Raw genomic sequence first — 16969 nt, 5'->3', positions numbered from 1 at the left:
ACTGCTGACCCTATAGACAAAAGAACAGCATCACACAGGATATGGTTTCAAAAAATGAGAGCGTAAGGAAAAGAGGAACTGAAGAAGTAACTCAGCAATGTGCTAGCCCCGAGGCAGGCCTGTGTGATAGACCGACTTTCGCCAGCGCCAAGTTAAACTTCCAACACCGCCTAGACACCTGCTGGAAGCGATCAGTTTGAGTGAGGCAGTAGTACACAGGAATGATTCTTTAGTGGTTTGGTCTTGGTCCAAGGTCATAGTCTCAATAATCCCCAGAAATTCACAGCGTATGCAATTTTGTACTTATTACTGAAACATACTGCTAAGCAAACCAAGGCTAGAACTCCAAGTCCCAGATATATACTGAACCAATCAAATATGTGACATGTTAGGTTGCATGAAAGTTGAGTGAAAGAATCGTGTAAAGCCAGCCTTAGAGCTTCTATTTCAGAAAGAGTATTCCATTTCACACTGCCAAGACAAGATCCTGATCAAGACTCACTTATGTATGCTGACTGAAGATCTTCAATGTTCCAGTGAGGAATGGGAGTCAGAACCATGACTGTCCCAGGATAGGACAGCCTAAGTTTAAACAAGGTAGCAGGACATACAATGGAGCATTTTTACTGGGGTTACCTGAATCAGGTACCTCAAAGCACAGCTGAACATTTTCCTGGTTTTTACGCATATGAACCAGGTGTGAGCTGGAGGTCACATTCCAGAGCTACTCAACAGGGCAGTGCCGCGACCATTCACAACTAAAGAGTAAGACCTAGGACACTCACGTTCTCTCTTCTTTCCCCGGACTCAGACATGCCCCACCGCTTGGAGTGTCTTCCGCTCTAATTGCACAGGAATTCCTTCAGGGATCTCTGGGATTTGGGCCTTGGCCCGAGGTCGGTGCTCTTCTGGTGTCTACGTCTGGACGATCTGTTTGGTATTAGCATGCTGGCATGGCTTCCCCTTCCTCCAGCTCCCGCAATGAAGATTTCCCAACGTGCCTTTCCGCCCTGCTCAACTTACTGTGGACGACAAGGAAGCACAGTGCCAACAACAATTTACCACTACACCACCACTCCAAGGGCAGTCAAGGTAAAATTCTTGACACAAACCACAACAATGGGAAATAACAGTTTCTTACACTGTGTATTTTGTATTTGTATTTTGTGGTGTAATGTTGTTCGGTGCTCATGTTGAAATGTCACTGATTAGAAAAACAGGAATATGGATCATAAAGGCTAAGAATAATTTCGTAGAAAAGTCTGGGATGATGCTAGAATGGAACATTCTGTGTGTGTGTGTGTGTGTGTGTGTGTGTGTGTGTGTGTGTATGTTCCCTAAAAATAACTTAAATAATACAGTTCATCCAATTGAAGTGAGCTCTTCCACTGAAACCTGAGTTTGAATCTCAGTAGTGCCATGTGCTCTCAGTGGCTGAAGCCTGTAAGATACTGTCCCTTTCTTCTATTGGAATGGGAAGACTGGCACAGATTTCTTTGCCGTTAGAGGTGCAATATCCATTTCTGATACAAAACATGTTTATAGGGCTTTTTGGTTGTTGTTGTTTTGTTTTGTTTCAGGGTTGTTGTGTTTTTTTGGAGCTAAGTGAATAATTTAAGTGAATAATTTAATATCAGACAATATTTCTTTCTCTCTTATTCACACACACACACACACACACACACACACACACACACACACACACACACACACACACACACACACACACAAGATTGCATGGGTAAGATTGTCTGCTTTTAAATTATTCACTTATGGCCCACTTTGCCTAATACTGACTCAGCCTAAAATTGACATTTCAAAAGGCAGTAGTCATTAACAGTGTAATTTATCCTAAAATCCAGGATTAATCTAGGCCTGAACCTGAAAAACAGGTCTATATAATTAAGCTGTTGTTCCATTTAGTCCACTTAGAGATGATTACTTACCATTCTTTTTGCATTTTCCTATTTTAACTGTTGGTTGCCAAATAATCTGCAGTGAGCAACATCTATTGGGTGTGTAAGACTAGTAGGCCCTGCAAACAGTCCCATTCAGGAATTTAAGTATGAACTAATGAGTTATATAGTCTTCATGTTACACTGTGTTACACTGTGTTACACTTTTTGTTACAAAGGTAATAAAATGTTTTGGCTAAAAGAAAGTTAAGTGGTAAGCAAAATAGTATTCTATATTCTCACAGGGTGACCTGTGATCAGTATAGTGGCCTTTTAGGGTTTCTGTACCAGGTGTAGAGTGGTGCAAAAGTGTGTTTGAAAGCATGAAGCTTTATAACGTTTCTGTGGGAGTCTGAGGACACGGTGCAGCAAACCGGGCCACTGAGCAGGAACAATGCAAATTATTCTGGTTTGCAATAGCAACAGATTCCGAGTGGTACAAGAAACAGTGTTATCAATAGTAGGTGGGCAAATGAGATTTTTAAAAAGACAAGTTCCTCATTTGAATATATTGGTACCAAACTCTAACTGGTTTTGAATGTCAATTTGCATAATAGCAAATAATGCATGATTTGGATATAATGGTGGAAACTTCAAAGATCAATATGTGAAAAAGGAAAAGTGTATAAAAAATTAAACTCCTGTCTACCCGTTCAGACATTCTCCGGAGGCCTCAAATGCTTGTTATCATTAACTTAAAGATCGGCTATTCTCTTCAACTAACTCTTGACTATGCATCTTTATTTGCTATATGGATTTATAACTTTAAAGCCAGCCAACTAGTAATTTAGCAACAACTTTACACTGTGTTTTGTCCCTATTGATCATAAGAGAGATTTTATTAAATCACTGACTCAGGGGCTTAGATTCAGTGAACTGGCCCTATAGCACTGAGCTCAACTGTGCACACTGCCAGTGCTAATTCCCTGATGCCCCTCCTCACCCTCGCCAGACTGCCCCCCTCTATCACCCCCACCCAGCCCTGGTCTGGAGATGGGTGGCTGGGTATGTGGGGTTTTTCTTGGTAGGTCTTCTCTTAGCCACACACATATTTGTCATTTTGCCCTTGACCCCACACTGAAAATCCATGCTGTTAACACCCAATCCCACCCTCCCAGCCCTTTTTTCTCATGCAAGCACTAGTTCTCACACACACACACAAGCGCACACTCACCACCTGTGTCTACTCTATAAAGCTGATAAATACTATAGGTAGCTGGAGTTTACTTTTGTCTGGCTTCTGGTGTAGGCCTCTGTAAAACTGCTGTGTTTATGTATTATAGGGTCATGCACCTTAGTATTGTGTGATACTTATGGTACCAAAGCTGCTAGGAACAGTAAAATGTAGAATGACATTATAAAGACATATAGATGCATATAAAGAGCACACTTGCACATACACACATACAGACGCACGCACATGCACAAGTACACATACAGATGTACACTCATGCAGATATATACCACATGCCAATATACACATACAGATGTACACACGTGCAAATACATATAGTGATTATACCCTAGTGCAAATCACGAATCACATATGCATGTACCCACCAGACAAGCTGCAGTTTGCGTAGGGATTCACCTGTCATATTGTGGTGCATTAGCTCTCTTTCACAGGTTGTGGTGCACAATCAGTTTCACTCAACAATCATTTTAAGACAGCAAAGTACGCAGTTTCCCTCTGTTTGAAGGTGAAGGATGAGTGAGACACACAGTACAAACTCTCAAACTCATTAATAATTTTACCATCCAGGAAAGACACAATCTGAAATGAGCATGCAAGTAACTGGGTTGTGACTGGGTTGTGACTGGGTTGTGACTGGGCTGTGACTGGGTTGTGACTGGGCTGTGACTCGGCTGTGACTGGGCTGTGACTCGGCTGTGACTCGGCTGTGACTGGGCTGTGATTGGGCTGTGACTGGGTTGTGACTGGGCTGTGACTCAGCTGTGATTGGGCTGTGACTGGGCTGTGACTGGGCTGTGACTCAGCTGTGACTCAGCTGTGACTGGGCTGTGACTGGGTTGTGACTCGGCTGTGACTCGGCTGTGACTCGGCTGTGACTGGGCTGTGACTCGGCTGTGACTGGGCTGTGACTCGGCTGTGACTGGGTTGTGATTGGGCTGTGACTGGGTTGTGACTCAGCTGTGATTGGGCTGTGACTGGGCTGTGACTGGGCTGTGACTCAGCTGTGACTCAGCTGTGACTGGGCTGTGACTGGGTTGTGACTCTGGGTTAATTTGCCTGTACAACTGTAGGCAGGGTGCATGGTGGAGCAAGGTATGGAAAGGGGAATAAATTCTTACACTTCTCTCCAGGCTCATGTGGTCTTACCTCTGATATGGTTTAGATCTAGGACGATGTAGGAAATCTCAGATGACAGCAATATTAATTTAATGGCATTCTAAAAGCAGTCAGAGAGGGCTTGAAAGTCTGTCAGTGTTTTAAATTAATTATTGGGTTTCATAATGTGTTTATGGTTCCTGTTATGTGTCTGTGTGGGAGCTAATTGTCATGTGCTACTGATACCAGGACTCTCTTCATAAAAGAGTTTTTAATCTCAAGGGGATTTCTTTCCTTGTTAAAAGAGTAATAAAAATAATGTAAAAGAAGCCCAAAACTGATTGGAAGAAATAACCATTTCTACTGTAATAATAATAAAATTCAATTTACAAATGTATCTTTTAAAAAATCCAAAGATGCTTGCACTTGGAAATATACAATACATGAAGCATCAATACACAACAGAAACATTAAAACAGGAATAGCAACATTAAATAAGACATGGAAAGGCCAGAGTGGAAAGTCAGGGATAGATTGGGGTTGAGGAAGGTCTTAGGCTAGGGAAAAAGGTATGTTTTACTGGCATATAAGGGCAGTGTTAGCTCAGTGGTTAAGGTACTGGACTAGTAATCAGTAAGTTGCCACTTCAAGGCCCACTGCTGCCCAGTTGGCACTGTTGGTTCCTTGAGCTAGACCCTTAACCCTCAGTTGCTCAAATTGTACTCAGTGATAATTGTAAGTTGCTTTGGATCTAAGTGTCAGCTAAATACCATAAATATATAAGGGAAGAGAGTTCCATAGGTGTGGAGCACATGTGGAAAATGCATGATCACTGAAGCTATGAAGACTGGACATAGGAATGGTGAGGAGTCCAGCTGAAGATGTAACAAGCCTCTTAGTACTTGCTTTAATAGATTTAAACAATACAGAAAGAAAGAAACTTCAACTATAGTTATGTGTCCAAATATTCAGAGCTCATCATTCTGAACCTCCTGTCTGGTTTTATAAGGTGGACACAGCTCTCCCGCCTCACTTTCAGGCTCATGTCAACAGAACAAGGCTGCTGTGAGTGACTGAATGTGTTTGTCAGTCCTGCGCTGCACATTTTAGTGTTTGCACCCCTCTAGCACACCCATACTAAACTTGTGAAGGCCGTGTTAATGAGCCAATGTGTTGAGTCACATGTGTGGAGTTTCAGTGTAATGTGCAGTGCAGGTGTACTGCAGAGCCTGGCTTGGGAAATCTCCCACTAGGGCTTTTCACTTTGACAGGTTACACAGGCCAATGATGCCATTGCTTCCAGCAAAAAAAAACAACAAAAAAAAACTTTATTGTATATTTTTGCATTTTCAGTTTTTCTCTATCATGCATATTTTTTTTTGTTCCAGTATACATGCACATCATTTACCTGACACTTTTATCCAAAGCAACTTACAAGCATGGTTGAGTACAGCTTTGAGCAATTGAGGGTTAAGGGCATTGCTCAAGGGCACAACCTGGCAGTGGTGGGGCTTGAAGTGGCAACAATCAGATTACGAGTTGAGCACCGTAACCACTGAGCTACCACTGCTGTCATCATGTGTAATATGGAAAAGCAGAACCAAGGAAAGTACATGCCCTCTCTGGTGGCAGGCTACTGAAGGACATTGTAGGGCAAGTACAGACAAAATCATACATTCTACATTTTAGAAATACATTTGAACACATTAAATGCAATAACATGATTTATGAATAAGTAATATATAATTAATGTAAAATGTAATTGCCCTGCCCAAAACCTTATATTATATACATATTTTACTTTGGGAAGCAAAAAAAAAGGTTTTATTGCCCCACTTTTTGAAAGGTCCTTGTTTTCCATGTGTCACAAAGATCCACACAGCAATAGTGGGCATAGCCTTGCCTGTCTCACCACAGCTAGCAGTGATAAACAGTGCAGTCTGGGTGCCTTCCATCTGAGCCAAGTCAGATCTCATCTAGAACAGAGCCCTGCGCAGGCCAATCTACCTCTCTAGCAGTGAACAAGTATACATGTGCACACACACACAAACAAACAGTTGATGCTTACTGCCATGTGTTCTTTAGGAACAGAAACACCAAACTGTCTTTAGCTCCTAGGACTAGGAGTTCAGTTTAATTTAGAAAACTAACTGTAAGGGACATCAATGACAAACCTGGGACCAGAGGTGGGTGTTGATCAGTTACATCTACTCAGTTACATGTACTTTTATTCTGCTTTAAATATAAGAATCTACTTCCTACTCAATTTCATATTCTTAATCATCTCAAGTTACTTAAAGTCCCACATGGGAGTAATTATTTCCTCACTAATTTTCCCAGCAACTTGGTTATTGTTGGGTCTCTTGTTTCAAGTAATGTCCTTGGGGAGATTTATCTGCACTGAGTTTGTTGAACCCTGCCAGCTCTGTAGGCTGTTTAATAGGAGAGAATGAGTGTATGTCCCCTCAGTCAGGAAGGGGCAAAGAAAGAGGAAACGGATCTCTGTCTCCTGTTGCCTGATAAATGCCGGAATACTGTTTCCTGTGTTGCCTGATAAATGCTGGAATACTGTTTCCTGTATTGGCTGATAAATGCTGGAATACTGTTTCCTGTGTTACCTGATAAATGTTGGAATACTGTTAGCTGTTTTGACTCCATCCTGACGGTGATGCCACCCTAACTGTATGAGTGCCAGTCATGTGATGCTACAGGCTACAATCAGATGCTCACAGAAAAGATCAATCGAGTATGTTTTATTAACAAAGTGTTAATCCAGAGCTGAAGTCAGAGAACATGTGTAGTTCATTCACCAGAGAGAATGCAGACAAAACATGTGGTAGGCAAATGAGTAAAAGGGAGACCAGTCCAAAATGCACAAAACCAGAGAGCAGTCCAGGAGAGCGAACTACCCAGACAGGGAACAGCCAGAGTCGATAGCCAGGAAACGAACCACAGAGGCAGACAGAGATAAGGCTCAGTATGCATGAGACAGAGATGGCAATATTTCACAAAGTAAGCATGCAAATGAGTTTAAATAGACAGGTTAACGATGAGAGACAGGTGATGGCAATCCATAATCATGAGAGGTGGGACGGATGAGACTGAGGAGATTGGTGGATCTGGATGGAGAGACAGATGAGCTGCTGGCAGGTGTATGCTGGGAAATGTAGTCCGGGCTAGGGAGCGCGACAGGTCACAGCATTCTTTGGAGCAGAGCTACTGTGACGTACTGCAATCTGCCGTCTTACCCAACAGAAAAAGAGTTGAATAAAAGAGAAAATTAAAACACTCGGAGCAGTGGGAATGGAAAGACCAATATTCACAACTCTAGGGTGGCAGACTACTGCTGACAAAAATGATACATTCTACATTATAGAAGTACATATGTACACATTTTAGTGCAATAACAGCCTTATTTATGAATAAGTAATATATACGTACACACACACATGCACAAGCACGCGCGCGCACGCGCACGCACACACACACACACACACACACACACACACACAGTTGATGCCTACTGCCATGTGTTCTTTTATCCCAGGCCTGCATTACCACTGGACCTATTCAGCTCATGAAAGGGTTTTAATGAATCAAGTGTGTTTGGGAGCTGAAACACCAAACTGTTGTAGGTCTTTAGCCCCTGGGGCTAACAGTGAAGAACACTCCTTACTCACAGTTGCTAAACAAAACAAGTTAAATCTGAACACGCAGTGTTAAAGCTCTTTTTAAATTATTTTAGTTCAGTTTAATTTAGATAACTAACTGAAAAGGACATCACTGACAAACCTGGGACCAGAGGCGGGTGTTGATCAGTTACATCTACTCAGTTACATGTACTTTTATTCTGCCTTAAATATAAGAATCTACTTCCTACTCAATTTCATATTCTTAATCATCTCAAGTTACTTAAAGTCCCACATGGGAGTAATTATTTCCTCGCTAATTTTCCCAGCAACTTGGTTATTGTTGGGTCTCTTGTTTCAAGTAATGTCCTTGGGGAGATTTATCTGCACTGAGTTTGTTGGACCCTGCCAGCTCTGTAGGCTGTTTAATAGGAGAGAATGAGTGTATGTCCCCTCAGTCAGGAAGGGGCAAAGAAAGAGGAAACGGATCTCCGTCTCCTGTTGCCTGATAAATGCCGGAATACTGTTTCCTGTGTTGCCTGATAAATGCTGGAATACCATTTCCTGTGTTGCCTGATAAATGCTGGAATGCCATTTCCTGTGTTGTCCAATAAATGCTGGAATACCGTTTCCTGTAGTGGAGTCATCCTGATGGTGATGCTTGACTGCATGATTGCCGGTCATGTGATGCTACAGACTGGAAATAGTCATGTGATGCTACAGACTGGGGGTCACAGCATTCTTTGGAGCAGAGCTACTGTAACGTACTGCAATCTGCCCTCTTACCCAACAGAAAAAGAGTTGAATAAAAGAGAAAATTAAAACATTCGGAGCAGTGGAAATGGAAAGACTTTCACTTTTTTGGTAGACTGCTCTACCAGTGCACAAAATAAAAACCTCATTGATTTGGTTTCTGTGTAGTGGGTCAGGCCCCTATGTACATAAAGTAAACACATGCCAGTAAACGGTTCTGTGTTTAGTATGAAGCAAACCTGGAATGTGATATGATAACACTGTTGTCTGCTTTCTCAGAAACGTCTTTATGCCATCCTTAAGCCATGCCATTTCACATGCAGCTCACGCAAAACCAGGTGTGACACAGCACACCTAAATATGTCAGCCACAAATGACACCGCATTAAATCTGTTCACCCTATAACCGCCTAGTCACAATGACATTTATTCTTCAAAATCCTCTGATTTAGCAGTCAAACTGAATGAAGGCATCCACTAAGCCCAAAATGAACATTTTGCTTGTGACTCATTCAAATGCTCCTGACCACCCTGTTTAATTTCCTATTGTGTTTCCTGGGAAAAGGTGAACTGTGAGTCAGTGATGATTACGGGACTGGCTGGGCTCACGCACAGCACCACCACGACTGCGTTCCACAGCAGAGGGACAGGCATACGCTGCCCACACAACAGCAGAACTCTCACAGGTGTCTGTTGTTGTTGTTGTAGACAGAGAGGTTTCAAAACAAATCAGTGGCGTGTGATATGTGATAAGTGATGGGGTGGGGGGCATAAATGTGTGTGTTTGAGTGTGTGTGTGTGCGCATGCACGTCTCTGCGTGCGTATACATATGTGTTCTTCCATGTGCACATTTGTGTGTGCATGCATATCTGTATACGTGTGTGTGTGTGTGTGTGTGTGTGTGTGTGTGTGTGTGTGTGTGTGTGTGTGTGTGTGTGTGTGTGTGTGTGTGTGTGTGTGTATTAGATAAGAAGTTGGCAGGAGAAGAGGGAGTTAGAAGTCATGGACAGATAGTCAGGAGTGCAAAGGCCTTGAAGCCAACACCTCCCTTCATGTATCCGCATGGAAGGTTACTGAAAACAGAATAAAACAATAAAATCACACAGGCACTTGCTTAAGTCTGAACCAGACCACTGTGGCTGTATTTAGTGTTCCTCTGTGTGACAGTTACCAGTAAACCAATAAAGTCTGCAGCTGGTTAATAGTGGAGAAACGTCTAGTGTAACCAGTAGGAGTATGTTCATGAAGAGGAAGATACAGCAGAGAGACCCATGCTCACTCCACACAGCCTGCACGGACTCGGCGCTTTTATGACCCTGTCGTTTTAGTCAGTGTTTTCCATGTAGGCCCAGATATCAGGAATCCACAGACCACAGACACACAGGGGTGTTGGGTTGCTCAGACAAAGTATGACACATTATTTGTGTGTGTATGGTTGAGTGAGAAATACATGGAGAGAGAAAGACAACAGAAACAGAAACTAAGTGTGTGTGTGTGTGTGTGTGTGTGTGTGTGTGTGTGTGTGTGTGTGTGTGTGTGTGTGTGTGTGCGTGCATGCATGTGCGTGAAGGTATGTGTGCACACGCGTGTGTGTGTGTACGTCTGCATATGTGTGAGAGAGAGAACTCGGGGCTTAAACTACTGTCATTGTGTGTGTGTGTGTGTGTGTGTGTGTGTGTGTGTGTGTGTGTGTGTGTGTGTGTGTGTGTGTGTGTGCGTGTGTGTGTCACTGTAACCCGTGGAGGCCAGTTCAGCTGATGCAATATTGAGCAGGAAATTGTTCTGAAATCATTTCTCAGAAAAACACAAAACAAAACCTTTCACTGTAGTGGTTGTAATTTATGGACAAAGCATTACTCAATATTTCAGGTGTTTTTAATCCCTCTTTTTACTGTCAATAATGTGAAATTACTGCCCTCTAGTGTACAAAAGGAGAAGGATTCTCTTTCATACTGGGTTGCCAGTTTATTAGGTATACCTAGTTACCTGCTGTGTCTGAAATCATGTTCTCTGCTCTGTTTTTCAGAGTATATAGTCCTCAGTAATCTGTGAAATTAGTCTGATTTTAGAACGCTACTATGAACTATGTGGTTGAATTTCATACTACTTTAGTATACTTTACACTGGCGAATGTCTTCGTCCACTCAGGCGTTAAGGAAAGTTCCATATAAAAGCAAACCCTTTAAAACATTCCTTAATGATGTTACCATGGCGTTTTTACTCTACATAGTATAAAGAATCTGTTTAACACCCATAACTTTGCTATAGAAGAGTTGAAATTTCACTTTGATGTTTGAGTGCTTGACGTATTCAACATATGAAAAATTAGTAAAATAGGCTTAATTTATGAATATATGATACATGATTTACAACAACAACAACACCCTTTGCTTTGCGTTTAATGTCTATGTGTAAAGGAAAACATTTTGGGGTTTATAGTATGAATTACCAGACTTCACTTTATTAATATATTGTGTATATATATAACATATTCAGCATACTGAAATGTTTCAAGCAGAAAACAATATATTATTTTGTCATTAAAATTCTATTGTAACAATATTGTATTATAATATATAGCATTTGTGGAATGTGTACAGGGCACTGTATGTGTGAAATTTACACTGTAAAAGCACCATGTTTAATGTTTATTTAACCTTTAACAAAAAATGTATACTTTAAGTTTTAGTAAACATAAGTACCTTTCCCTAGTATACTGTATGTAATAACTATATTAATATCAGTATATGTGTAGTATAGTTGGAAGTGTGCCATTTCAAAACTTCTTGAGACTAAATTGACCCACATTTTAGTGTATTAATGCATAAAAAGCATTTTAGTGTATTAAAGCGTGCGTTTTTTTACACTATATACATATAAAATTCACAACACATACTCAGGATACATACTCAGAACATATTTGCTGTATTCATTAATCAAAAATAGCAAACAAATATTCTCACAATATCTCACAATTGGAAGAACTCGCAATAAAATCTGACAAATGATAATCTGATAATCAAATAGCACTGAGTACATAAGAGGCCAGGCTCAGTTCCATCATTTTACATCATTATGTTTTTCAACCCCAAACTAACATGGTATAATTAAACTTTATGTAAGTAAACTTAAATATACTTTGTTAAGTATATCTCATAGCCTACATCTATTGTACTTAGGCTTTTCTGTATACTTGTCAGTATAAGCCAAGTATATATCAATTATAATTCTGTTTAGTAAATATACAATAAGTGCATCAAAAATAAACTGAAAGTATACTCAGTTATTTTAGTTTAAAAGAAGTATAATAATAGCACACTTGAATAGCACGCGTGAATAGCACACTTTTTTTTTTGTAAGTGAAGATTTCGGACTTAAAGTTTTAGTTCTTGGGTGTAAGGATACGGTGCACATGAAATGATCACAAATGTGTTTTGGGTGACTTTAGTTATTTTACTTTTAAAGTTTTTCTTGTTTAAAAAATGAAGCTCCACCAGTTTTTCTCAAAGGTTTACAGTAGCTTCAACAATATCCACCAAAACGTCTTTTACCATCTTTTTAAGAGCTTCGTTCCTGAGGTAAGCGCTATTGTACCGTGTATTCATGCACGGCGCCTACCCGTGTCGTACTCTGCTTGGCCACATTAAGCACACGTCGTAAGTCTTTAGAGAGTCTCCGAGGTACAGATGTTGACTAATTAATGACATCCTTATTACGGGCACACAGAACCGCGCAGAGAGGGAGAGAAAGTACACGCACTGGGAGTCCAACTTGCCCCAGTACAGGGAATACCTCGTTTATTAAGAGCTCTCGTTTTCTTTGCGGATATGAATGGAGAGTTCTTTTTTAATCATAGCGACGGCCTTTTTTGTGCGGCGATCTGCGTCGTGTGGATCCCGATGCGCGGTTCGTTTAGAAGCGACGGAGCGGCCAGATGGAGAGGTGATGGAGAGGTGTGAAAGACGTAGGAGTGTGCGTGCACGAACATAATTCTCATCAGGCACAACTTGTACTCCCACCTGGTTTACTAATTCATTTATTATTGTTGTTGTTGTTGTTGTTGTTGTTGTGCTTTTTATTTGTTTGTTTTTTTACTTTTTTTATCTGTTGACTTTTATTTGCTTTTTGTTTACATGCTTCTGTTATCTCTGTGCTTTCCATTATGCTTCGCTTTGTTTTCCGAGGCGGCACTTTATCCTGTTTTATCCTGTCAAGTGATTCCATCATGCGCACATTACAGTGAACTGGGCGAGGCAGGCGAGTGTTGGGTCGTAATACGTGCGTGGCTCGCCATTTCTTTGACGAGGTTATTTCATTGTGATTACACTCCACAGGGAGCCCACCGCTAACTACGGTTATAGTCTAAAGCGTATTTTTCAAACTGAATAAAACAGATTAAAGCTCCGACAGAGCCCGTCCAGAGCCAGCAGTGTAAACGAGGATTGGTGGACAGACGTATCCCTCTAGTGGTGTCCGATTGAACTTGGTGGATTTTAAAAGAAACAGACTTTTGGACACCTAACATTATCAAACAGATTACATTATCGCACACGACACATTAGGGAAGGAAAACCTAACCGTTTGATTAATGAAGCTGATAGTGTTGTCAAATGAAATTATGCCTGGGAATGTGGTGAAGAAAATTGGTCTGCATTTTGCAGTTGCCTCAATATACTACATTTCTGTGGACCCATCGCAGCAATCATTTTGAGTAAAAAAAATCCATTAAAGAAATTGATGACTGTTAAGTGTTTTGGGGTGCCAAGCACTTAATAAGGTTAACATTCCTCTCAACAGGAAGGTGTGTGTAACCTTCTACCCCTCCCCTCCCCTCCATGCTGTCAGTGACCTTCAACAGCTCCATAGAAACGAGCCGGCTATGTTAAGTAAGGAAAGCAAGCGCATTCTAATGACATGGTTATAGACGTGCGCACACGCACACACACGCACACACACACACACACACACACACACACACACAAATACATGATGAAGATTAGCTTGGACTGCTCTCCCGTGGTGTCAGAAGCACGTGAAGCAGTCCCTCATTATCGCGTGCTGAGCGTGCACCTTCCAGCTGCAGCAGCACCACGTATTCATCACGTTCTCACAACCCAAAGGTCACCTCCGCTGCGCTCTACCCAGTGTGTGGGCGTGTGCTTATACATGCTAAATCCATTTCTACATTTCATCATCAAGCTGGAAGCACAGTGCAAAGAGAGTCAAGACTTTACGCCAAGAAGCAAGCGTGCGGTTTCTTTTCTTTTTTTTTATTTTAATGTCACCTGTGGAAATCGGTGTCCAGGCACAAGGAAGGTCTCACCCGCCTGGTGCTGTTCCTGGAGCCTTTGTGAAACAAACCCTGTGTGAAACCTGTGTGAAAAAAAAACCTGCAGCGTGTTAAATATCTGAGTCTAACATTCACGGCCTACATGCTGTATGTCATCATGTAGAGATTTGAAGAACATGGTCCGAGCATCTTGCGTCCTGTCTAACTGATGCAGTGAGTAGCTTATCATTTGTTAAACAACCATGTCGAAAGACACCTCCTGTGGTCGTGGAAAAGATGTTGATCTGTTTCAGAAGGGTCAAATTATTGACATGCATCAAGCAGAGAAAACATCTAAGGAGATTGCTGAAACTGCTAAAATCGGGTTAAGAACTGTCCAACGCATTATTAAAAGATGGAAGGACAGTGGGGAAACATCATCTTCGAGGAAGGAATGTGGTCGGAAAGAAATCTTGAATGATCGTGATCAGTGATCACTTAAACGTGTGGTGAAATCGAATTGTAGAAAAACAACAGTAGAACTCAGGGATATGTTTAATAGTGAAAGTAAGAGCATTTCCACATGCGCAATGTGAAGGGAACTCAAGGCATTGGGACTAAACAGTTGTGTAGCCTTAAGAAAACCACTTGTCAGTGAGGCTAACCGGCAAAATTGGCTTCAATTTGCTAGGGAGCATAAAGATTGGACTCTGGAGCAATGGAAGAAGGTCATGTGGTCTGATGAGTCCAGATTTACCCTATTCCAGAGTGATGGGCGCATCAGGGTAAGAAGAGAGGCGGCTGAAGTGATGCACCCATCATGCCTAGTGCCTACCGTACAAGCCTGTGGGGGCAGTGCTATGATCTGGGGTTGCTGCAGTTGGTCAGGTCTAGGTTCAGCAACGTTATGTGCCCAAAGAATGAGGTCAGCTGACTACCTGAATATACTGAACGACCAGGTTATTCCATCAACGGATTTTTTCTTCCCTGACGGCACGGGCATATTCCAAGATGACAATGCCAGGATTCATCGGGCTCAAATTGTGAAAGAGTTGTTCAGGGAGCATGAGACATCATTTTCACACATGGATTGGCCACCACAGAGTGCAGACCTGAACCACATTGAGAATCTTTGGGATGTGCTGGAGAAGACTTTGCGCAGTGGTCCAAATCTCTCATCATCAATACAAGATCTTGGGGGAAAAATTAATGCAACTCTGGACAGAAATAAATGTTGTAACATTGCAGAAGCTTGTGGAAACGATGCCACAGCAAATGTGTGCCGTAATCAAAGCTAAAGGCAGTCCTTATGTTAGAGTGTGTGACCTTTTTATTTGACCTTTTTTTGACCTTTTTTTTAATGAAGTACACATAGTTTCCAGAGAAACAGAACATTTTGGACAGATGTCCTTTATCAGCTATATATATATATATATATATATATATATATATATATATATATATAACACTATGCACAATTATGCCAATCTTTCAAGAGTACAGATGAAATTAATATTTAAAGCAAATATTAATTTCATCTGTACTCTGGAAAGATTGGCATAATTGTGCATAGTGTTGTTTTGTTTTGTTTTGTTGTTTTTGAACAAAACAAAATAACATATTTTCTCGACGCATCACACACAAAAAAATCAACTATGGCTTTATTCAAAGTAATAATGTGAAACTGTAAAATCCAATATAATACATTTAGGGCAGTTATTCACCTGAGATGTTCCAAATGTCCCTGTCCTTACACTTATATGTGTGTGCCCATGCATGTGCATGTGTGTGCATATGCCTGAAGATGGTGTTTGAAGCACTCACACACACACTTATGCTCTGACGTAAACCTAAGCCATATCCTCAGTGATGCATTGTTTATGCAGTGACCCATTTCAGACTGGATGTCAGCTGTCACGGCACACACGTGTGTGTATGTGTGTGCAAATGTGTGTGTGTGTGTGTGCCAGGGTTTTCTGATCCTCTTCTGAATGAATCCTCTTACGTGTCCAAGGCCTCCCTGTACCAAACACGAACACTCCTGAAGATTCAATCATTGATCTGTAGGCTGACGAAATGGGGTGTGAGTGGGGGTATGGAAGGGGGCTTGGGAGTGTGGGTGAAGGAAAGATCCCCTGCCCCCACACACCAATCTGCTCTGGGGACCCACACACATGCTCCACACAGCTATAGGGCCAAGTCATGCCACTGTTCTGATATGTAGGGTGCTACGCCATCTGTTTGGCTTGTGTGTATCATGCGCACGTGTCTATGTATTTTTGTTTGCATGTGTGTGTGTGTGTGTGTGTGTGTGTGTGTGTGTGTGTGGGTTTGTGTGTGTGTGTGTGTGTGTGTGTGTGTGTGTGTGTGTGTGGACTTTTCTTGGATGGCACTAGTGGGCCCAAGACGTCCAGTATGCCAGTATGTATGTATTCTCTCTCTCTTGCTCTCTCTCCCACTCTCTGTCTCCTTCTCTCACTCACTCTCTCTTTGTCTCTCACTCACTCTTACTCTTTCTTTCTCACTCTCCATCTCTCTTGCTCTCTCTCTCTCCCTCTCACTCACTCTCTTTTCTCTGTGGAATGCAACGCACGTCATCCTGAACACCAGTGACTAAATCTAAAAGCATATCCTGCTGTGTGTGTGTGTGCTTGACTCAGCTGGTGCATGCATATCTGACTGCATATTAAAGTACATTCCCATTTCTTGCCTGGTATGTGGTCCCAAAAAGTTCCCCATCTGTGCAATTTATACTAATTATGTTGTTTTCTCTCTTTTCTCTTTCTTCTTTTTTGACGAATTTCTTTTTTTCAACATCGTTGTTATCAGGTTGCAAGACAGGTCAGATGCTCGTAGATGGCAATAAAGCAAACAGTTTATTAATAACAACACAGTTCAGGCAAACACATCCAAAGAGTAAATCCAATACAGGGTGGAGGGGCAGGCACAGGAGAGAGTCCAGGACCAAACAGGACAAGACGGGGCAAGGCAAAACTCATAGTGGAACTAAACACAAAAAATGGTCAAAACACGGACAGGCAAAGGCAAAAAGGCAAACTCCCAACGCTCAGAA

General features: G+C 41.6%; 1 protein-coding gene across 1 annotated transcript in view; it reads right to left on the bottom strand.

Annotated features, from left to right (window-relative positions):
• Positions 1–1073, bottom strand: part of LOC113589488 (neprilysin) — a 29877-nt gene extending 28804 nt beyond the window's left edge. Inside the window, exon 1 of the mRNA XM_027029178.2 lies at positions 786–1073. The gene's annotated coding sequence lies outside the window, so the exon portion shown is untranslated. The remainder of the gene's footprint in view (positions 1–785) is intronic.
• Between the last annotated feature and the right edge of the window lie 15896 nt (positions 1074–16969).

Source organism: Electrophorus electricus, chromosome 4 (genome assembly GCF_013358815.1).
Source record: "Electrophorus electricus isolate fEleEle1 chromosome 4, fEleEle1.pri, whole genome shotgun sequence".
Classification (NCBI taxonomy): Eukaryota; Metazoa; Chordata; class Actinopteri; order Gymnotiformes; family Gymnotidae; genus Electrophorus; species Electrophorus electricus.
This window is presented reverse-complemented; position numbering and strand designations above follow the sequence as displayed.